General features: G+C 44.7%; 1 protein-coding gene across 3 annotated transcripts in view; it reads right to left on the bottom strand.

Annotated features, from left to right (window-relative positions):
* Positions 1–24,716, bottom strand: part of ZBTB41 (zinc finger and BTB domain containing 41) — a 275,820-nt gene that overhangs the window by 20,906 nt on the left and 230,198 nt on the right. The gene's annotated exons all lie outside the window — the stretch shown is intronic.

Below are 24,716 nucleotides of genomic sequence, written 5' to 3'. Positions count from 1 at the left end.
TTCTTTCCTTTGATAGCATAGCAATATTCTGGATGTTTGAGGAGAAGAAATTGCTAGCCCTACATAACTGTGTAAATCATTATATTTACATGCTGTTTTTCATGATAGTGACCATCAACAGAAAAGTTCAAACAAGGCGCAATCTGATTTGTGCCACAAAATTCCTCAAAGTATGCTTACACAGTCAAGCAACATCTGAACATCTTCTTCAATACTGAAGATCACATTCTATTAAACCGTAAGTTATTAATTCTGAGTGTACAAAAAGTAAGATCGAACTGAAAAAACACAAGCCGCCAGCTAGCATTTGTATTTTTTCATTGTGCAAACTGTGCTTCGATTTTTGATTACAAAAAAAGAAAAGGACAAGAAAAAGATTGTATGAAGATGCAATACAAAAAATCTTTGTTGATTTAAATTACGATATCCTTAAAAGATAATGTAAGATAAATAATCTGCAGGATAAGGAGTATCCATCAGAAAAAAAAACTTTAGAAAGAAAAGCAACTTGCTCTTCTAATGCATACTTTTTAGCGCAGGTTTCTCTTTTTAAAAATACTGCACACAAAATACTGAGCTACAAAGGAGGTTCACCAGAAAAGCAAAGCAATCAACCAGCTTCCTAGACACCAAACAGAATCAAAGTGTGCCTCTTCTCTCATACGTACACTGGCACCAATGTGACAGCTGGATACAACGGCAAACAAAACTGCTCTTTTTGAGTGAAAAAGGCTGCAATTTCAAGATGGATCCTTTTTGTCTAGTTCAGTGCAGAGGTTGATAGGTAGCAAATATATATATGGAGATAGTCCACTTTGAAACTCTAGATGTTTTCTTGCACAAAAGAACCCGACAAACAGTATGTTGAGTCTTGTAACCCTCTAAGTGGGAAGAAGAAACTCAAATCTCTTTTTGGAACCAAGCAGTCTACTATCTTGCATGATAAAGGATGAAGAGAAAAAACTCTGGCAAAGGATACCTTCTGTGATAGCTGATATTCTGAAATTGCTCTGGAAAATAACAAAACATTTATCCGGTGAACAGTTGTCAAGCGGAAAAGATGCATAGAAGGAACTTTCACAAAGCGCCTATAAATCCCACACTCTTTGTGTAGATGAGATAGCAATTAAGCACAAGGTTTTCAAGGTCAGCACCTCAAAGAAACAAAAATGCAGGGGCATAAACACAGCCACCATCAACAAGTTACAATTAATTTATGATCCAGTGAAGAGGAGCCAAATTGGTTGGAACATTATCATTCGATATCCATAATCCCTGGAATAAGGGCCCCTAATCTGGAGAAATACTAAGTGAAGTGGCTCAACAGTCCACTACTGCAATAGTGAACGTAAAACACAAAATAAAAGAAACCTGGAAACTCACTGGGTCGAAACTCTTCAATCTGTGGCAGTATGAAAATCCCCCTAGATACAGACTTGGTACAGGCCGACTAGTAGCCAGGTCAACATCCACCCAACAAACACAAACCCCTCAAAGTGAGATGTTTAACTTCCATTCTTACCAGGAAAGCGTTCTCTGGTTTGAATGTAGATCTTTCGCTTTTTGTATTGAATGCCCTCCCTCTAAAAAGCATTAATGGAGAGTATTTATTTATCAAGTTTTCCATACATGTTGATATATATAAAAAGTGAAAAATAAGAAATTACTGCGTTAGGAGGACTTACAACATTTACCTTTTGGCCTTTGCAACATAGTGTAATCTAATTTTATTACTCTCCATTTTGTTTTTAAGTAAACATTTCTCATGATAAACATTTCTCATAACTAATTCACAACAACATCCTGCAAACCAAGTACTAACATTTCACACATTTTTGGGTCTCGCCTACCCAGCACCTACTGTCTGATTACAGTGGGCTTAGAGTCTGCCAACTGCTTACCATGGTTAGCTTTACTGTCAGTCTCATTTGCTCATTTTTTTAAGTCTCGCCTAGGCAGCACTTGCGCTGTCTCTTCAAGACATTCTGTATTCAGGTATGGACTTTAAGCTCCCCCCATTTCTGCCCATCTTTACAATTGGCTCCTTCTCCTGTCCTCTGTAAATGTGGGCTTTTGATTCGTGAATAGGCTTATTAGTCCCTTCCTCTCCTCTGTTGTTACCTCCCATAAGGACAGTCCTTCTTACATGTGTCCTTACAATCTAGCTTTCATTAGTAGTTAGGGAGCACTATTTACTTAATTCATATCTTTTTGAAGCAGGCACGACAGAGCGCATAGCAATGGCGGACGCTTCTTGTTGTATTTCCAGTGCGCCATGCATGCATTAACTTTAATAATGGCTGCCCCCATATAGCACACATGGGACACCGGCTTTGGCAATGGCAGCACCTTCTGTTTCTCTAATGGAACAGCAGGTGATGTTCTTAGTTAGGCTTGAGGTGCATTGTCAGAAATCTGCGTGCTTCTGCTCCTGGAATAGCAGTGGCTGCTGCTGGCCAGACTTTAGGTGCATGAGCAGAGCAGCACCAGCGGCAAGTGTCTTCTTGCTGCTTGATGAACATGCCTTTAAATTCATGTCACAATCTCCAGCCTTCAGGCGCACTCCGTGCCTTTTGGTTTCTGGCGTGGGTTGTAGTTGGGCTGATCAGGCTGCCACTTCGCATTCTAACTCCTTGTTCGCCCACACCCATCCTCCCACACAATGTATATATGGATACCATGCTGGGCACACACTCGTCTGAAGAGGCAGGCAGAGCATGATGGTAGCATACCTGTGGCTTCTGCTGGCCCTGGTGTCCCTGGCTTCAGATAAGGACAGTGCTCATCACTGAGCTACCACCCTTAGCACATTCTTGACGCCCTCCGTCCATGTCCCTATAGGACTGATGGCACACCATTGGATCCCCCCTCTTCACACCTTTGGACCAGCCAGAGCCCCGCATCCCTAAGCACCATAGCTCACAAACAATGCCACTAGCTAGAACAGGCAACAAAAACTCTAGCAATACTAGTAACAAATGTGGCAGAAACTGCTTTATTATGAGAAATATGTTGACAATTGACCTCAATATGAAGTATCTCGGAGCAAAGATAGCTCATCATTCTGGAAGGCAGTTAATGCTCCATTCTTTACCAAGACTTGGATTTGTGGGGGGAGATTTTTGAAGAGGAAATTTCGTGAGTGAACTTAAACAGTTGGTTTTGTTTTGAATTCCTCTTAATTACAGGTGTGACAAGAAGGTGAGATTTGTAAGTCAGACAGGTATGTTCATTCATAATTCGAATTGGGTTCAAAGGGGCATGTCGCATGGTGGTTTCTAGCTCACCCTATATAGAATACAGCCATATATATTTGGCACCCAAGAGAGAATGGGCACCACGCTCTCAGGCACATAGGCAGACTGTGTAGATGGTTTAGATGGTCACGACATATAAAGAGTTCTATATATTCTAAACAGATTGCATTGTGCATGGGTTTCCACTTTTTGAAAGTTTTATTTACGTTTGTATTGAACTATGAGTGGCACTTCACAGTGGTGTTCTGTTTTTCACCACATTCTGACTTCATTGTATGATACTTTGAACGTGTAGTGATAACTGAAAACGGTCTCATTACATACTTATAGACCTGAAGAAGTCGCGGAGTAATCCTCTAACGACGAAACACGTGTTGGCTGGGCAAAGAAAATTAAAGACAAAGACCAGAAAGAATTTCTCTGTGTTATCATTACTGATGAAATTATTATCTAATTAAGCGTGTGCTAAGGATTGAATCTATGTTGCAAGGACGTGAGGGTCTTGGTTTTTGGAGTGGTTAGGGTGATGCCCCTCACCTTGAGCACCCCATAAAGTTTGATGTGTTAAAACTGATTACTACGTCTAATGTGAGCACCAGTATTCACCTAGGGCTAATTCACCCCATTTGTGTAGAAAACACATAAATAAAAGCATTGTTATTTACAATGCCAATAGCTTAAACTCTCGCAAATGTGAGACCTATTGTATTGCAAATGCTTGTATTTGTTAGCTTTCCTTCCACTTGTGTTGTCCCTACCCTGGAGCACAGCCATATTACCTCTGTCCTTCCACTGCTTACTTTTCATGAACGATGTTTTAATTAGGCACTCTTACTGCATGTTTTCCAGCTGTCTCCCTCGTGTACTTCTCTTACCCCTCTGCTGTGCTCTGAGTTGCTCTCTCTTCTGTGTGCTTCTCCCCCACTGCTCTCCATGTTGTACTTGTGTGCTTCGTACTCCTTTGTATTCTCACTGGTGTGCTTCTCCCTCCAGTGCTGCTTCCACCTTCCTCCTGGCTGTTCCCAGTTGCAGCCCACTCCCCCTCAACGACTCCACATTGGTGTCTACTCCCTTCCACCCACTATCTTTTTTAAATTATTTTTGTGGAGACCAGGCAGCAACTTGCTGCCAGTCGTGCGCCTTAAAAACTCTTTTCAGCTACTTCTGTTTCTGTTTTCTCATTTACTGATCCATATACGATCGGTAAATAAAAGAAAATCGCATACTATAATTTTGAAGGCACACATGCGTTAACAGAGAATGCAGGTGCCTACAAAATCTATTTTTACAGCTTTTGCCAATGCTGTACAGCCCGCCAGACCGGCATTAGCCAAGCCAATAGTTACCAAAGATAAGCTTTGCCTTTGCCAATGCGTGCTCCAAACATATAGCAGTAGAAAAACCCCAGGTCTAGTTAGCCACATACAGAGGAGTGAGCTGGGATGTTCTGTGAAAAATGAAAGAGATAATCCCGCTGGACCTTGGATTGCAGAGAATGTGAAAGCAGAGCTCTGTGCAAACTAGGTATGAGAAAAGTATGTGGTTTCTGAAATTGCAGAATAAACATAGTTACAGATTACAGGTGGCTAGATGGGATAGCATGTTGCATCAACAGGTTTTAGTAATTGTAAGAATAATCAAACCCTAGAAGGTTGATTGTTAAGGGCAGAAGTAAAAACTATGCATGAGGGGGTACTTTGTATCCAAAGGGGAAGAGAATTCCAGTTCTCAGAGGCCCAATAGGTGGAAAGCACAGAACAAGAAAGAAGCACATAGCTACTTACGGTGGTAAATGCGTGGATAGAAGGAGAGAAACAAAGAGGGCTAGATTGGGTACCTATAGTGAGAAACCAGATAGAGAGGTCATGCCTTGGCTGGCTTTAAAGACTAAAATAGGCAGATGTGTAGTTCTTGATACTAGGTATAGAACCATTTGTATTGAAGGTGGAATTGGTACATGGCAGAAGGGAGCAGAAGACTGAAAATGTTCGCAAAGTCTGTGGTAATCTAGCCCTAGAAATACTGTGGGAGGTCAACCAAGATCTTTTTTCCATAATCAAATTTGCACAATATTAAGATCTTAGTAAGTGACTTAAGATGATGGAAAGGTACGTATGAGCAGATTTTACAGGCGTTAACTTAAAACCTGGTCACCAGTGATGTTAAAGCAATGACCAAATGGAACTTCCAAGTTTCTAAGGTGTGTTGAAAGGGGAAAGTGAGTGGCGGAAAGAGTATGGGACAGGCCACAGATGTAGGGGATGAAGATGCCCAGACAAGTTACTTGTTACAGAAGAGTTTAGCATAAGAAATTTAAGAGCAATCAAGTGAAAGGCCGCTTCAAGATCACTTTAGATGTAACGCAGCAGGAGAAAGAGGAAAAAACAAACATGATTGGGTTATATTGGCATAAAGATGAAAGACAAAGCTAAAGGAAGAGATGATGTCACTGAATGCAGTGTTTTAGAGAGTCAAAGAAAGGGGGTTTAAAACGTAGCCTTTGGGAACTTCTACAAGAATGGGGATAGAGGATAAAAATCTTTCCCGTCCAACATGTCCAGTCTCTTGGTTTTCCAGCCAGTCGGACAGAGGACAAGGTATGAGCTTTAGAACAAGCCGATTAACCTATCATGATGATGCTGTCTCATGTAGAATGAGCCTATAGGCACTCTGGGTTGGTAGTACCTGGATGATGATTTTAAGCTTCTTGCTCAAAGCCACAGCAGAAAAAGGCTGTTCACAGAATTCGAATAGCTTCAGTTGGCAGGGTATGCCCAGACGTGGGTCCAGTGCTCACTATGCCACTGGAGTCAAGCTATCCTGGCTGATGGCGGCTGATAGCCAGAAACCGGTCCTAGAATGCTTGATTCCGGTCCAGGGAAGACATGGCTTGGCAGTTCGGGCTGGACTGTTCCCATGAGGCACAGGGCCAAGACTGATTTGCATATGGCCATGTCTGAACTGGGTGGTGTGGTGAGCAAAATAACAATGGATTAAACCCAGATCTGTGACTGGGGGTGAATGTTTTGCCAATGTGCAACATTCCGTCCATTATCTTGTGTGTGGTTTTTTTTATATTCAGAGTTCCTAAATCTCTTTAGGAATAATTAGCTATTGACGTAGCAGGTCCTATTGGGTAAACCGCAAGTAAGGCTTTGTTACTGGATTATGAATTTACCTTGAAAAAACATGAGGCGTTTGGCAAAACAGGAACAGTTGGTTTAATTAAACGCTGTGGCCAGGTAAGTCACAGAAACAGGTCTGAGGGCTGTTGAACAAGTTACTTACCTTCGGTAACGCTTTTTCTGGTGGATAAAGTATCTGCCTGTGGATTCCTCACCTTGAGAATATCCCCTGCGCCAGCAGCATTCGGAAATTTTTCGTAGCTCTCCACGCCGACGAGGACGACGTCACAGAAGCATGGCTCCGCTGACGTCACTGGAGCCATAAGAGAGCCTCGTCGGCGTGATGTCATCAGTTCGGCCCTTTTTTTCATGCCTTCGAGGCTCACGGACGGACGGACGGCCGACACAAATATACACAGTACACAGTATTCAAACCAACACACGCAGTGTGAAATAAATGCAGCAAAGCAAAAAGAATAATACACTTCCATTGAAAGTAACAGATAGAAAATATCAACATTGCAGGTATACAAGGGTGGACAACGGGGAGGCGGGTGGGTCAGTGAGGAATCCACAGGCAGATACTGTATCCACCAGAAAAAGCGTTACCGAAGGTAAGTAACTTGTTCTTCTGATGGATATATCTGCCAGCGGATTCCTCACCTTGTGAATAGAGTCCCACAGTAGTCCCCACTCCTGGAGGAGGGTGTCCACCCTTCTATAGAAAAAAGTCCTGTAGGACGGAACGCACAATGTGTCCGTCCCTCCTCACTTCTGGGGTAGAAATCCGAAAACTAAATATAATCCTGGTTGGTTGTTTAGAGCTAAGGTACAACAGTGGTCGATGGATGAAATGTGTGAAAGAATTAGTTCGACTTAGTGGAAAAATAAGCTACAGTATAATAAAAAAAAGCACAACCCAAAAATCTGTAATATTAATGTGGGTCAATGCATATGAGTAAAGAAATCCAGGTAAAAGTCCCTATGGATATGTTCGTTTTATGAGCCAATGGAGTTCATCAAAGTTTTGAGAAACGCTGTGCATTTGAGCAATGTGAAAGTGTAGAATCTTAAGAAAACTGTCATATGTTATGCTCCTGGTGGACCATCATTAGTATCAGAACAATCAGTTTTCTGCATGCATTTTATATATGGTAATGTTGATGAGCGAAATTAAAGAAATACTGTTGCTAATGTAACTTCGGATGAATTAGACTGTGAGAATTGTGACACTACTCTACAAACGTCTGACAACACGGTTGAAGCTGATTATGTATCACTGGGAAAGGATGAGGTTCATCCAGTTTCTGATGGCATGAGAAATTAATAAATTGTTGTGTGTAACAATTCACCACGCGTTGAAAGTAAAATAAGTATTTATTCTGCATAACAAAGGAGCACCAGATCATCGCCTGCACTTTGCAGCAAGGTACGCTCAGTGTATGCCACCTAGAATGCCATTACCTCACAAATGCCTCGAACACCAGACACACACAATACATTTTTATGACTAACTAAGCACATAACAGCATTCCCCAGATCCCACGACAGACCAATGTCAGGTAGATGGAGAAGATTTCAATATAGTTTGATTGACTGTTCTTCAGCTTCTAATAGGGGCATAATATTGTTCTATTGCATCAGTGGCTCCCAAATGTGAATAGTACTATTGGCACTCGCTCTGGTTACTCTTAAGATGGAAGCACAAGTGAGATCCTCTCTCCAGGTAGTGCAACAATAAGAAAACCAAAACCTTTGAAAAAATACATAATTGGGGAATACCAATGGAAAATAGGTTCTCGTCCCTTTCTGGACTAAGCGAATGTGATTGACTGAAAGAATGGTCAAGCGAAGGAGTTGTTAAGGCTATTGAACCCTATAAAGGAAACTACGATATTCCAAATAATATAGAGTCAAATTGCAGTAAGAGTATGACATCCAACCCCAAGGAAGACACTCTTAGTATAGTTGAGCAAACCCCCCTAAATACCTATACTATTGCAAACGACGAGGTAACTAGCCCTTCTCTCCCCCTGTCCTTTTCTAACCAGAGTTCTCTGTTACAAATGTGCACCGCTCAGACAAAAGGTAGCACAAAATGTATCTCTTGGAATATAGCGGGCATCCACCATAAATTGGAGACCCCTGAATGGTGCGAGTTCATCGACAGTTATGATGTTATCATGCTGCAGGAAACCTGGGCAGTGGCACCAGTTTTTCGCCAGGGCTTTTTAAATTACCATGTACCTGCGAAAAAGAACACCAAAGGGCGTCCCTCAGGGGGATTAATTATTTGGGTACGACAATCCTTACAATGCACCATCAAAAAGAGACCCATTAACAATAGTGACCTACTTTCGTTAGTGCTCACTAGGGCCGATGGTCAAAACCTGGCTTTATATAATATCTATGCCAGGGGAACACAAGGGGGCATAGCCTCTGATGTGATAGGTGCATTAGACAATGATTTAGAGATCCTACCCGCAAACTACACTATTTGTGTGGGGGGAGATCTGAACACAACATTTGAACCGTTAGGTTGTGAGGATAACGAATTGACCCAAGAGGAAGACTCCAAATGGGGTATTCCTCAATTGGATCTGCCGCTGGTTAAGAAGTGGACAGAAGTAGCAATACAGGTCAAGAGCTTATGCCTGTCTAGAGGTCTGAGGGCAGTAAATGGCCATACCCCTTCTGACCTACAGGGTAAACACACCTTTGATAACTTGAGGTCAAGCAGTAGGATAGATTATATTCTTATAGACGTTAGAGTCTGGTCTAAAGTGGTAGACATGCAAGTGTTACCGAGATTGGAGAGCGACCACAATCCTTTGTGCTTGCTCATTAATTTGGTACAAGGTGAAAACTTAACTAATCAGAAAAAGGGTGCTCCGACATTAGATGTTGTTTCATCCAACAACCTCCGTCACATCAAATGGGCAACATTGATGGATAATCCAGGGGACATGCAGGTCCTAGAGGAAATAGTTAATGTAGAGGTTACTAGATTACAAACTCTTACTAAGGAATTGAATTTTAATCAATTGATTGAAGAGTCACAGCAAAAGTTCTTTGCTAACATCCATAAGTTATTCTTCAAAAAAAACCAGCAGAAGAAGGGTATCAGATTACCAGTAAAAAGAGCATGGTACGATCACTCGTGCAGAGAAGCGCGTCAAAAACTCAGTATAGCGCGGAGGACAAAAACTGGAGTATTAAAAGCCAGGAATGACTATAGAAAAGCACAAAGTAGGGCAAAAAGACTATGGGATGAGAACACATGGCTAGATCTGAAGAAAGCATGTGTAGCTAAGCAACAGAAAGAGTTCTGGGCCATACTAAAGTGGGGAAATGGGGGAATAGCAGACTGCCCAAAAAATCATGTAGCGAAGGAGGATTGGGTGGAATTTTTCAAACCACAATATGCAGACAATTCGCCTCCTCCAACTGAAACTCCCCCAGAAAGGGTATTTTATACCCAAGAATTATTTTCAATGAAAGATGCACAAGAGGCAATGGATGGAGTAACCAGAGGAAGGGCGCCAGGCATCGATGGAATACCAGCAGATGTGTTTTTAACAGACAGGGCTAACTGGTGTAAATATTTTGTATGGCTTGGTAACGCTATCGCACAAGGAGCCACGATCCCAGCAACATGGAAGGGTGCGGAGATAATACCTGTCTTTAAAAAAGGGGATAAGGCTTTACCAAGTAACTACAGGCCCATCAGCCTTATCGATGCTGCACAAAAACTGATGGGTAGGATGATACAAAACAAAATACAAGCCTGGATAGATGATAAGGATATCCTCTCCCCGTATCAAGCTGGTTTCCGCCCCCTAACTAGCTCTGTTGACCAGGTATTCCATTTTTTAACAATGTTCTGGAAAAACGTAACTCTGACAAACGGTCCATTATATGCCGTCTTCGTGGACTTGAAGTCTGCGTTTGACCTAGTACCCAGACAAAAACTTTGGATTGTCTTGCGGGATCTCGGAATAAGCCCTGAATTGTTGACTTTGCTCACGAGGCTGCATGAAAACAACTATGCCCGGATTAGGTGGGGTGCCCAGGGAGATGTCACTGAATCCTTCCCGGTGGAGCGGGGGGGTAAGGCAGGGCTGTGTCCTGGCCCCCACCTTATTTTCACTATACATCAATGGTATAGTTGATTTCCTGAAACAATTTATGACAGATGCCCCAATATTAGACGGGGCGCGAGTTCCAGTATTGATGTTTGCTGATGATACCTTGCTGGTCTCGCGGACCCCTAGCGGTTTACAAAAGACACTCAACGCTTTTGGTGACTTCTGTCGGATTCGGGGCTTGGAACTAAACACAACAAAGACAAAGTTCATGAACCTGAGCCCCGTTAAGAAATTCAAGGGGAAAATGTATTTTAATGGATCTGCATTGGAGGAAGTGAATGCTTTTACCTATCTAGGCATTTTCTTACAGTCTAACATGAACTGGAAATCCCATATGGACACTGTGGTGCTAAAGTTCAATCAATTGGCAGGGGCAATTGCACTAAAACATAAATCTTCATTTACAAAACCCATCCAGCCAATAATGGAGATTTATAGTATGAAAGTACTGGGAGCCTGCTTGTATGGATCAGAGCTATGGGGCTTTTCGAACTTGAGCTCGTTAGTCGCCGCAGAAAGCAAATTTCTTCGACGAACGATTGGTGTACCCCAGAGCACTCCTTCGATCCCGCTACAATATGACCTCGGGAGGAAAAAGATAGAGGACATGGCTAGACTGCGTCCCCTCCTATATTGGAGGCGTGTAAAAACTACTCCCGAACTGAGTCATTATGCTGCTGCCCTTATGGATGTTGTAAGCTCTGATCACTTTCATAAAATACCATGGCTCAAAGAAGTAAGAAACTTGCTCCTCAAACTGCACCTAGATCACTTGTGGACAGCAGTAGATCCACAGGCTTTTCCATCCAAGACATCTCTGAAAAAAATGTATTGGGACATGATATTTAATATGGTATTGATTTCCAGCCAACCATCGATGTTGACATCCCAGTTTTTGGATTTTAAAACCATGCCTAAATATGAACAGTACTGGGACTTGATTTCTAAACCCCTAGATAGAAAGCTGTATTTCCAGTTTAGAATTGGTTCCCTACCCCTCAATGCCTTTACCGTCAAATGGTCCCCTGGCAATGTGAAAACTTGCTCTTACTGTAAAGTACATGAAGAGGACATCCCACATTTTTTGTTTGTCTGCCCATTATATGCTGCCCCAAGAAGTAGATGGCTAAAACCGGCATGCAGGAATTTGGGGACAAGGAATTACTCAGAGGCACTGAGAATATTAAGATCCAATTGTGTCCCCCATCTCGCAATTGCTGTAGCCAAATTTATGGGGTGGGCCTGGTTAATACGCACGCGCACTTTAAAACTGTAATTAATAATTAGTTATGCAACCTATGCTCGAAGGCTCAGTGCAGTGACTTGGATTCTATATCGCATGACTTTTATGAATTGAAATATTCGCCAGCACTGTAAATTATGAATGGTTTAATTTGTATTTTATCTTGTTCTTAGATTTTAGTATAGTATGTATTGTGATAAACTTAGGGAAACATGCTTTTATGACAGTGTTGTCGAATAAAGTATTTAAACTTGAAACTTGAAAACCATTGTCTTCCTTAAGAAAATGGACTTTGGATGTATCTGGAAACAACGTTAGCGTGAAACTGTGTTACAGTCAGGTACTCATCCAAAACTACAGAGCCCATGGAAAAATTATGTCTGCCACTAGTGCATCACACAATGAAATCTGATTTGCAAGTACGGCCCACGGCACAGCAAATTAGAAAAAACAATGTGTGGAAAAACCAACTAAAAACAGTAAAACTCAAAAATGCCCCAGTTCCAAGGACTGTGGTGTGTAAAAAGAAATGAATGTCATGGACGTAGGTGAAGAGTGTCAGCACACATAATTCTGCAGATCCATTCTAACTCTTAACTCTAAGATGAGGAATATCAGAAAGTGAAGATCAGTAGAAACTCTGATCCTTAACCAAATCCCTGCACATAATCTGTTCTGGCACACAACCAAGAAATGCATCTGTATATCACTTTTTAGTATATGAAGCCTACCGTTTATTGGTTATCCTGGAAGTCTTATTAGGACTTAAGCTTTATTTGTTTCTTGAAAACTCTTGAGGGCAGACTGTCCTCCTTAGTCTTATGTGCAACAAACCAGCATAGGGCCTTTTTTAATACACAGCAAATTATATGCAAACCAATATACAACCCACCCCACTGCTGGCAAGTCACATATTTACAATTGGGGGCATTTTCATACAATTTGTGTACATTTCAGACTTTACTAGAATCTAAATTTACACCTTCAGAAAAGAGAGGTAAAATTACAATTCACTTCTTACCCTTTCCCCTCTTGTTTCAATAGGGAAATTATTTTCCCCTTGGAGAAACCTCTTAGCACCCTGTAGGAAAGTAAAGCTTTTAGCCTCCCTCAGTGAGACACACACCATTACAGTTTACTCTCTCAGCTGAAGTGTTTGTTAGGTGGTTAATTAGCACTGAACTGAATTAGATTATTGAATCTCCCTCTGAATCTGTGTTACAACCTGTTATGATTAGGGCACCATTAACAAAACCTCACTGAAAGGGGTTTCCCTGAGGTGGTGGGTGAAGTTATTTTGGTCTAGGCATTTCCACCTATGAAACTGCCCCACAATGGCTGAATATGAGCCTTATCAAAACCTAAAAATGCCAATAGAATATCAGAAACCTCAAACATGATTTTTGGGCATTCATCACATCCAGTGGCGATTGGAAGAATGGGTTCCTAAGGGAATCCAGGGCAATATGGCCCCTCCCAGCAGGTCATACTTGGCATCCGGATGCATGAATATGTAGAAATTAAGGCATGTATTCACAAAGGTAGTGACAATATAGGGAACAACTGCTCCTGTGCATTCTAGACACCCTAGTAGAGACTAGTGTTCTAGTTCCTGCTGCTGCATGCTGCAGTGCAGTCAGTAAGCCAACAGACTATTAATGAGATCATGAGCAAGTGCCCACAAAGTGAGATGGGATTCTGTATTGGATTGCTCACATTAGACTTGCCAGCCTTTGGGTGGTCTTTCCCTTAACTTTTTGCCTACCTCCTCCATTTTTCTGATCTTGTTGCTGCTGGCTTTAGGGCTCTGCGCACTTCACCACTGCTAACCAGTGGTAAACTACATGTGTACACTCTGCTAAACATGGAAGTATTCGCTTATCCCCAATTTGCATATTTCATTTAACTTTAAGACCCTAGTAAAGAGGTGCAACATGTACACAGGGCCTGTAAATGAAATGCCATTAGCGGGCCTGTAGCACTGGTTATGCCACCCACTTATGTAGCTGTTTAACCATGCCACAGACCTGCCATTGCAGAGTCTGTCTGTGCAGTTCCAAACGACTATTTTGACCTGGAAGAATACACCTTTTATGTACCCGCCAAACTGAAAGGTGGACACCACTCAGTATCAAGCCCCTACAGCTCTATGAGCGTTCAATCGCAAAATTTCAACAGTCAGAAACTACATTTTAACCCATTTAATCCATAGTAATCCATGTCTATACCAAAAATTGTTCAATGTTAATACAATAGTGTCATTCCACACTTGTGTTTCTACAGAAATGCCAATACAGGCATCATACTGTAGCACGTCAAAATTCACTATACATCATTGGAAACCATGCGTGCGTCTACCCAAGAATTTCGGGCTACTGAGCCCTTTGTCAAGGGTCTAGTACATAAATAAATAAAGTCAATCAGTTGACAGAAGATACGCGTATATAAATAAATACGCCGATGCATGGCTTAACCTCCTATGACACCCCGCAATACAATGGGTGCCATATTTTCATTTAGTCTAAAACAAAAACCCTATTCTCTAATATCCCCATTAACAAGCTCCAATGTTATGTGCTCACTGATAACAAACATTCCTCCTTGATTTTAAACTCGGGCAGAAAAATTAAGTGCCTTCCTCACATAAACCAAGAATTCTATGGCAGGACCGGAGGCTTCAGATTATGCTTTCTCAATTTCTTTACTGACTCACAGCAGTCAATGAGAATAAAGTAACATTTGTAAAAAACGTAATTTCCCATGAGGCTTTGAACCATGCCTCCTCAAACAACCAATAGTAACACATTACAGCATACAAAATAGTGAGGCACCATCTTGGCTTCCTCTTTCCTTGCTGCTCCGCAGTCAAGATAAGTCCTCAATATTTGTGCTTACTATCTCTGTGATACTTGTTATAAGGCTTTATTGAATATGGTGATGCATCTTGATGCCGTATGGTGTATGTTTATACTTTCTATGACTTACAAGTGTTAGTGAGTCAGTTTACTCGCGGTGGGTTTTCTGCCTTTTGCGCGCTGCCGGGGATTGCCCCCCCCCCCCCTAGGGAGCGAGGCGCACGCCGGAACCCGATTGGGAATCCTGCGTGCATCTCGGGAGCCTACACGCGTCTGTGCACACGTGCAGCCCAGATCGTGCAAGCTGAATCGTGCAAGCCTCTCCTGGGCTAAATCAGGGAACACCACGCAGCATGCAGAAGATGAAGCCGGTACCGGGCCCTGATTTGAGGCAGCGATTTTCATGTTTGCTCAGAGACACGAGTATTTAACCCCCGGAAGTCCAGAATTGGCAATTAACAATTTTTGGGAAACCCTGAGACCGATTAGGCAGTCAGGGTTTTATACCCTCCATTAGTCCTATCGTCAGGGATATTTTTGGACCTGTGTGGCCCCCTCTGCCCCAGCTTTGCTCCCAACCGACACCCGGGTTCTTGAGAGCTTGTGGACGGTATAATTGAGCTTTCCTCTGGGGATTTGAGACTTTTATAATCTTATATAGATTTGGTGCTATGTCAGACTGCGAAGTCTACGAGGAGGAGGTGGCTACGTGTGATGGCCCTGATGAAGAAGGTTACTAATATGACGAGTCTATGGAGGATATTATTGACAAGAAATTAGATGCCAAGCTGGACAAGGTCCTCTCCTCCGCCCTATTACCTATTTCCCAGCGTTTAGAACTGGTGGCATGTAACCCTATTCCTCCTGGTACGCCTACTCCTGCCCCCTCCCCACCCCCGAACAAGCTGGACTTCCCTGGCCGCATGTTAAGGTTTACTCCTCTTTATGCAAATCTAAGGAACAGACCAAGGATGACCTCCCTTCCCCCTCTCCTGCCCTTACGAGCCCTGTCCCAGACACCACCACTGAAGCAGACACAGACACCGACTCTTCCCAGGAGTCCAGGCCACGCAAACGCGCCAAGAATCGCAAACACTCTTCCTCGCCCGTCCACCCTTCTCCCATTTCTTTGGATCCTTCAGACATAGTCCACCCCCGCTCTGCTGACTGGGCTCCCTCCCCAGCGGTAGCAGAGTATATGCAGAACCATCTTAGGAAAAGTATTGATAAGGAGGTTAGAGCGCGCCTAAAATCAGAATGTTCGCGTCCGGACCTGGCGCATAAAGTGGCAGTTACCCCTGATATTGATTCTTCGATGACCACCTTTTTGACAAAATACAAGAAAGACCCGAAAAATGGCATAGATCGCGCCCTTGGAGCGTGTCAAGACAAGGTGTTGGATGTTGCAAGCCCTGCAAGCACAAGAGACTGGAGCTGCTATTCATCTGGAGGTCCTAGCTGGGTGGACCCAGAGAGCGATTTGCCTCCTTGGCAACGCCAACTGCGCCCTGTCTTCTGAGCGGCGCAAATCCGTCCTTTTGAGAATCGATCCGCAACTTGTGAAATTGGCTGCGGCCGAACCAGGCCCTCTGGCTGAGGGGCAATTATTTGGCGAACGATTCGTCAAGGACATAACAAAATTTGTCAGTACCTTTGCTTACCTAGACAAGTCTCAGTCTTTGCTAAAAAGAGTCTTCCACCAGGGCTCTGGTATGGCCAGTCATGGCAGGGGAACCTCGACCGGCAGCTATGTCAACCCCAGTCCTCAGCGAGGTTTCGCCCCTTGGCGCAGGGGGTACACCCAAGAACCAGATCAAGCGGGCTTCTACCCCTCCAGGTCCCACGGCATCCGTGGCCGGTACAACAGAGGCGTCAACAGAGGTAACAAAACCTCGATGCCCAGTCGTCTGGTAAGTCCCCATCTGTTTCCCGTGATCCCCCTCGGGGACAGACTGTTACATTTTGTAGTGAACTAGACACGTCTAACCACAGGTGGTTTCTCCACACGGTCCAAGGGTATCAGATAGAGCTGTTAGAACCCCCCCCGTGTCAGATGGCCCCTCCTCGTCCTCTCCTTTTTTCCCTACAAGAGCAAGCAATTATAGATGCCGAGCTTCGGGAGCTTTTGACCAAGCAAGCCAGCAACGTTTTCCTGGTGCAAAAGAAGGGAGGAGGCCAGAGATTAGTTCTAAATCTCAGGGAGTTCAACCCTTCTGTGGTGTACAGGCATTTCAAGATGGAAGGGGTCCATCTATTGAGAGGTTTCTTCTGTTAGAACAGGCCTGGATGGTCCGCCTGGACCTAAAGGATGCCTACCTCAGGGTCCCCATTTGCCCTTCTCATCAGAAATTCCTTCAATTCGGAGGGGCGTGGCCTGGCGCCGGCGAAGATGGCCCGCCTAGGACCCGAGCTCCGCGGGAACTGCAGCTGTCCCCGTTAACATCCGTCAATTATCCTGACCAGGGCGCCTGTCCACCTGATAAGAGGCGCCCTCAACGGAAGCGGAGAGCGGCTCTCTACGACCAAGCGCGGCCGAGTCGCGGACGTTTCCCTTGCTGCGGCGGACCCGGGGCTTGATGCCTGGAGCCCTGAGCTGGGGGTCGCCAAACTCAAGACCCCGGCTTGGGGCCTGAATTTGCCGATTTGAGCTGATGGGGACCACCAGCCATTGCGGGCCATTGCGGGCCTGCTCTTGCCCGGCACCCGGTCCGCGCCCTTGTCGGCCACCTGGTGAGCCCCGAGGATGTGTGGAGGCCGGGGGGGGGGGGGGGGGGGGGGGAGGGGAGCGCCGCCCGGGAGGCAGAGTGAGGAGTGAGGCATAGAGTGCCTCGTGAAGCAAACGAGGCCCTAGCAGACACCCCCGATCAGGGTGAGGGCCCCCACTTCGGCAACGTGGCAGCGGTGACCATACAGTGGTGGAGAGTGCAAACCTATAACAAAGAGCGGCACCGGTCGGGCCCTGCTGGAGTGCCCCGGGGGGTCAAGGCCCCTGCGGGGTGGAACTGTGTGTAGAAGGGCCCGGACCGAGGGCAATTGACTTTGGAGAGGTGAGAGAGCCCAGGAGGAGCGTGGGGGTCTTGGGATAGCGCCGCACTCATCTGTAAGCGGCGGTGTGGACTTTGACGCCCGGTGGGCCACTCCTGAAGCGGTGGCACACTAGGCCCACGGACGGTTTGCTTGGGCCAGTTCAAGATGCCCCTGGTTGAGGTTGCATGTCGTGGTCCGAAGGGGGGGTACCTACCGTCGAGTATTGGCTTACAGGCGAGGTGTGGGGTCCTCCCTGTCGTGGGAAGGAGAAGGTCGCACGAAAGAGAGGCGGAGGCGCCGAAGATCTCTACTACCGCCCCGCGATCAGCTGGCCCGGTGGTTGGGCTACAGGGGCGCCGCCTATCCACCATGAGGCCCAAGGGAGGGGCAACCACCCAGACGAACAGACTGGACAAATACGCGGAGCCGCTGAGCCAGGGACAGTCGGGGCTGGGGACCAGGGGGGCCAGACGGAACCATCCCTAACCTCAATTATGGCCGCGATTCAAGCGCTAGGCACCAACCTTGAAACGAAAATGGACAAAATCTCCATTGAGGTGAACCTGCTTCGCACGGACCTGGGTAAGACTACGGAGAGGTCGAAATCAAACGCGGCGGACATTAAAGAGTTACAGGCTTGAAGGTCGAATCAACAAGCTTGTGCACCAACACCGCCAAATAGCCCTTCGGCTCGAGGACCAGGAAGGAAGGGCCCGGAGAAGTAACATCCGCGTGGTTGGTGTGCCGGAGGGAATGGAAGGGCAGAGTGTGAAGCTGTTTCTTGAAGATTTGATCCTCCACCACCTGAAGCCTAAAATGTTGTCTAAGATCTTTACAATTGAACGGGCTCACCGCGCGCCGGTCCCCAAGCCCAAGCCGGGGGCTCCGCCCAGGACTATAATCGCCGAGATACTGAACTACAGGGATCGCAACGCTATCCTTCAGGTGGCAAGGCAACAGGGAGACCTGCAATACGAGGGAGCCACCATCCGTTTCTTTCCCGACTTCACCCTTCAGGTCCAACAGGAACAAAGCTCATTTTTGGGTGTAAAAGCAGCGCTAAACGACCGAGGCATCAAATACATGATGTTCTTCCCAGTCAAACTGAGGGTCATTGCGGGGGGCAGATCCCTATTCTTCACCACACCAGCGGCGGTCCAGGAATGGCTCGACACGGAGGCGCCGGAAGCCCGGGCGCGGCAGGATCACGGCTCATGGAGGGAGAGTCGGGCCCCATCTGCCGGGTCCGGTGCGGATAAATCAGAGGGGGACGCACAGAGCCAGAGATCGTGGCGCTCCAGATCGGCCAGTCCCCGGAGGGAAGCTATCCGGGACACGGCGGCAAGCAGAGGACTTTGACTATGGGACCATGCCCAGCTGAAATGTAATGTATAATGTAATTGTGTTGGTTACGGTACTCTATTCCTGTGTATGGGGCCTGTTTATCGCAGTAATCACTAAAACCTTTTATTGCATTAACCTACTGGTTATATAAATATTCGATTGTTATGGCCTGTATTTAGATCGGTTGAGAATTTACCCCCCTAGTTTATAAATTAGGAATATTAATTTGAAGAATACAGGAAAGTATAAATGCTTTAAAACATATAACTTAAAGATTCCGCAATCAGATACATAAAGAATTGATCCCATCTTCATAAGGATATCAATATTGAGTAATCTCCTTATTAGTACGATCTATACGCATAACATAAAATGCACAATATTAACATCATGGTCCTTCTTTTCAGCTTTTTAATCCGGCCAACATCAATTAGCAAGTTTTTCAATTTGATGTGCTCTTTTAAAGAGTGTAAGTATAATATTTGAAAATAAGATAAATTAAAATAAGCTGTCAATGGTTCCTCTGTCACGATAATATGAGATGCCCCCCCATTCACTGTAAAAATCGAATTTCCAATCTTTACAGTTTGATTACTATCCCTGAGAAATGCAGAGAAATGAAGGCCCTATTCTAGGGTACACTTTTGAAATGTAAAGATGTTAATCTGTCCTGCCAATATGAAATAGTTTTGATGTTGTAGGTGATGTATGGTTTTGTAATTTTTCAGTCTGATTGAAACGAAATTGACTTTTTTTAAACAATAATCCTTGACACATTTATTTAAAATTGGTTTTTTATTTCGTGTTTCCTTTACATTTAGGACATACATGGCTACTTCAGAAGAAGGCGCTGGTCGCCGAAACGCGCGTAGAGAATTATTCCTTTATGCCACTTTTTAAATTTTGAATTAAATGTTTTTTTTATGTATTGATTGTTTGTTCATATATTTTAATAATTTGTGGTTTAATAACTTGCATTTAGTTTCATGATTTGCATGATATAGTTGCTATGATTGATTTTCTCTGTGGATATACTGCATAGCACTTACTGTGTTTGTTATATCTTTATTAATTTGTTACAAATTATTGTGTTCATGATTTTAAGACTTGTATTATATTTTTCGTATGATTGATTTTTCTTTGTTGACATAATTTATATTAAAAAATATTTTAACTAGACCTACTCACACTATTTCGTTTCACATGACTATTCTATTGTGTTAAAAACAGCTGGTTGGTTTAAGTGCCTTGGTTGTTACTTCTCATGCTATTTATCCCTGACCATGGACTTATAGTATCTATTCTCTCAAGGGGTCCTAGATATATGCACATTATGCATGGCCAGGTAAACATGCGCTGACGGGGCCAACCCGCCACTCAGTGCAATTGTGGCACATTGTCCAACGCAAAATGGGCTGTCACGACATGCTTACCTTCGCCAACCCGCTCTGGGTTTCTGAACGACTTGGCCTCCTGGGTCGCACCAAGGGGTTCCGGAACTGGGACCTTATAGGTATCTAACATAATACACAAAAGAGCAGACCAGGTCAAAAGACGGTGCGTGACCACGACAGTGACCGCGTGCCAGTGGTGGTGTGTGTGCGGAAAAGAAGTTGCTGATGACAAAAAATATTGGTAACAGAAAAAATATATATATAAAAATTATATAACAATTCCCATCAGATCACCTGTCTGGTGAAATTCACGTCATGTGGGAATAGTTAGTTCTACCTTCCCAATCCCGACCAAACAGTGCCGGTGCAGGGATAGGTATCAAGAAAAAGGTGAGATTTCTCTATTATCATATACATCCAACAGTGATGTGAAAAAAGTGCAGTGCTCAAATAATAATAATGGATAAAATTAACTACGCAGACTTCGAAGGATATTTAAACAGAAGTTCACGTGTCAAAAGATTAAAAACACGCCAGATAGTATGACTACCCTATGGCGCTGTGCAGTACGGTCGACAAGTTTCAGCCGAAGGGTCTTTTTACCCGGCTTTCTTCAGGACCTTAAAAGTAGAACAGCTACTGCAACTCTATTGAGAAATAACAGGAATGTACTTGAAGAATGATACATATATACCAAACACAGAAATGTTTAGATGTCCACTGGTGGGAGAGACACATGTCTTCTTCCCAGCTTTGTGTGGGTGACCTCACCTCACCCGGCGACCGCTCGGGAGTATGAGGCCCCGCTCTATCCGTCGGTGTCCTCAATCCTAAACCGAGCGGAAGTGGAGGTCACTGCACTTTTTTCACATCACTGTTGGATGTATATGATAATAGAGAAATCTCACCTTTTTCTTGATACCTATCCCTGCACCGGCACTGTTTGGTCGGGATTGGGAAGGTAGAACTAACTATTCCCACATGACGTGAATTTCACCAGACAGGTGATCTGATGGGAATTGTTATATAATTTTTATATATATATTTTTTCTGTTACCAATATTTTTTGTCATCAGCAACTTCTTTTCCGCACACACACCACCACTGGCACGCAGTCACTGTCGTGGTCACGCACCGTCTTTTGACCTGGTCTGCTCTTTTGTGTATTATGTATCTTGCTGTAGGGGAGCGAGCAGACAGGTCAATAAATATTCCCCACGACCCTCCACACACCTGTTTTGTTTTTTAGTTTTTTTACCTTATAGGTATCTCCAGGATTGGGGATTAATGGGACTCTGGCGGGGTCAAGTCCTTCCCATCCCTACAATCAACATATGAGCTGGCGGACACTGAATACTTTAGGTACCTCCAAGTCTGTCATTCCTTGTACACTAACATCCCACAGGGTACGGTGCCCCCTCAGGCATCCCCCCTGGAAGATAGACTGTTGGACGGGCATATACCGGAACACGCAATCTCACTCACCTATAAGAAACTGATAAATAACCTCCCTGATTTACTCATGGGCCTTAAAGGGAGGTGGGAGGCGGATGGTCGGGAAATTGATGAGGAGGAGTGGAGGTGTGCGCTGGCCTCCCCGAAGGAGGTGGCTATCTCATCCAGGCTGCGGCTCATCCAACTTAAAATACTTCACAGAGTTTACATTTCGAACACCAGGTTGAGAAGTATGGGCAGGAGTGAGGGTGACGGGTATAGGAGGGGATGTGGAATGGTGGGCTTGTTTTTTCATTGTTATGGGAGTGCCCAATACTGCAGGCATACTGGGTGAAGGTGGTGCGCTGTATGCAGGAGGTTTGGGGAGTAGAATTGCGCCCAGAAGCGAAACGCTGTATCTTGAACATTTGGGAGCCAACAGACTTACCAGCTAGAGGCAGGCTCTGGGCCACGCTCGGCCAGATGGTAGCGAAACGCAACATTGCAAGACCCTGGGGGGCTGTCACGTCTCCACGACTCGCTGAATGGAAACGGGACATGGACTGGTGCATATTGCTAGAGACGACAGTATATGTAGCCCGGGGGTGCCCCAAGAAATGGGGGGAGGTTTGCGGCAAATGGAACGACTACAGAGGAGGTATATGTGAAACCCCCCAGCCTCGACGAGCAGTACTTGAGGTAGATGTTTAACGGTTTGTATGCATTGTAGTCCTATTACCATGACACTGTTGTAACAATGTACCCCTGTGTGATCTACTGTATGCCTTTGTAGCCTTATGTGTGACCATGTTGGCCACTGTTGGTCTTCACCTCAATAAAAAGTTTTTTTTTTTTAAATTAAGAATAAAGAAATTCCTTCAATTCTACTGGAATGGGCAAATGTACCGGTATCGCACACTACCCTTCGGCCTGTTCTCAGCGCCTTGGGTGTTTACCAAACTGTTAAAACCGGTGATAACTCGCCTGCGAGAAATGAGAGTGCGCATGATCGTCTATCTTGATGATATGCTACTTCTGGCACAAGATCGGCACCTTCTCCTCACTCACTTAGGGGGACACTACCACTATTATAAGAGTTAGGGTTTGTGATAAACATCAAGAAATCCATGATCACAGATAGAGTTCCTGGGGTTTCAGATAAATTCAATCTCCGCCCAGTTGCTTCTGCCCTTGACCAAACTCAGGTCCATCAAGAGAGAGATCAGCTCCACCCTGTTGGAACATATGATCTTGCTGCGAGTCTTAGTGAGGATTGTAGGCCTTCTGGCGTCCCCTAGTCAGGTCATCCTTCAAGGTTCCCTCCACTACAGGGCTTGCAGCACCTTAAAATGTACTATCTACAAAAAAGGTTTTCTTACGACCATCTGATTCCCCTGTCCCCAGACACTCGAGAGGAGCTTCTGTGGTGGTTAGACACATGGCGGCTTGGAATGGAAGAGCTGTGTTTGGCACCTCCCCGGACGTCATAATAGAGTCCGATGCCAGTCGATGGGGGTGGGGCGCTCGATGTGGAGACTTTGCCACTGGCAGACGCTGGTCTGCCGACGAGTTAAAGTTACACATCAATTGCCTGGAACTGTTAGCGGGTTCCTTTGCCATAAATCGATCTCTCCACCTAAGAGCAATTGTTGCATCCTTTTCAGGATGGACAATGTTTCAGCTGTGCGATACATCGAACGCCTAGGAGGAACGAGATCTCGGATGGTGGCCAACATTGTGAAGGAATTTTGGCATTTTTGCCTGAACCACAAGATCAGTGTGATAGCGGAATATCTGCCTGGCAAGCTCAATCAGGTAGCGGATTGGAACTCCAGGTTCCTGAGGGATTACAGCGACTGGAGGCTTCACCCTTGCTTGCTTGTAGAGATCATGGGTATGCGAGGTCCCTGCATAATAGACCTCTTTGCGTCTCGCTCCAGTGCACATCTCCCACAATTCTTCAGTTGGAGAACAGACCCGATGGCGATGGGAACGGATGCGTTCCTTCAACATTGGGGGTCGCAGAGGAACTATGACTTTGCCCTCTTTGCTCTGATTCCGAGAGTGGCGACCCAGATCCGTCGACAGGTGGCGTCAGTAGTGTTGGTCACACCCTTGTGGAAGACTCAGTCTTGGTTTCTGACACTATTGGAATTATCAGTGGACTTACCTTTTCAGCTTCTTGTGTTTCTGATGCTTCTCCAGGACCCAGTGGGGACTCCTCATCCGCTGGTCCTGCAGAACCAGTTATCCCTCATTGAGGGCCTTTCACCGGCAGCTGCTGAATTCATACACCAAGCTTGGGCTCCATCCCCACGCAAACAGAATTCAGCTTCATAGAAGCGATGGATGGGTTGGTGCCTTCAACAGCAGGTGGATCCTGTGGGATCGGATTTAAAGGAAGTATTACATTTGTTGTCAGAATGTGCTGAATCTGGTCTTTCATATAGGTCTGTTAATAACTTCAGGTCAGCGCTTTCAGTTGGACACAATCTTATTGACGGTAAGCCGGTGGGGATGCATCCCCAGGTGTGTAAGTTGCTTAAAGGCATTAGAGTGGCTAGGCCCCCACGGCCCAGAAATACTACGTTGTGGGACGTTTCTAAGGTTTTGTCCTTATTGGAATCTTGGCCAGATAACAAAGATTTATCATTAAAACAATTATCTGCCAAACTTACAATGCTATTGTGTTTGATCTCCTGTCACAGAGTTTCTGATGTGCGTGCTTTAGACTTAGCAGGAAGGATGTTCTCTCCATAGGGTGTCTCTTTCATCATCTCGAGACGGACCACAACTATGTCACATTCGGTTGAGTATCCTGCTTTTCCACACAATAATAAATTATGTGTTTTGCAATGTTTGAAAGTTTATGAAGTGCGTACATTGGCG

The sequence above is a fragment of the Lissotriton helveticus genome, chromosome 1_1, assembly GCF_964261635.1.
Source record: "Lissotriton helveticus chromosome 1_1, aLisHel1.1, whole genome shotgun sequence".
NCBI lineage: Eukaryota > Metazoa > Chordata > Amphibia > Caudata > Salamandridae > Lissotriton > Lissotriton helveticus.
The sequence above is the reverse complement of the archived record's forward strand: the minus strand, read 5'-3'. Positions and strand labels throughout refer to the sequence as shown.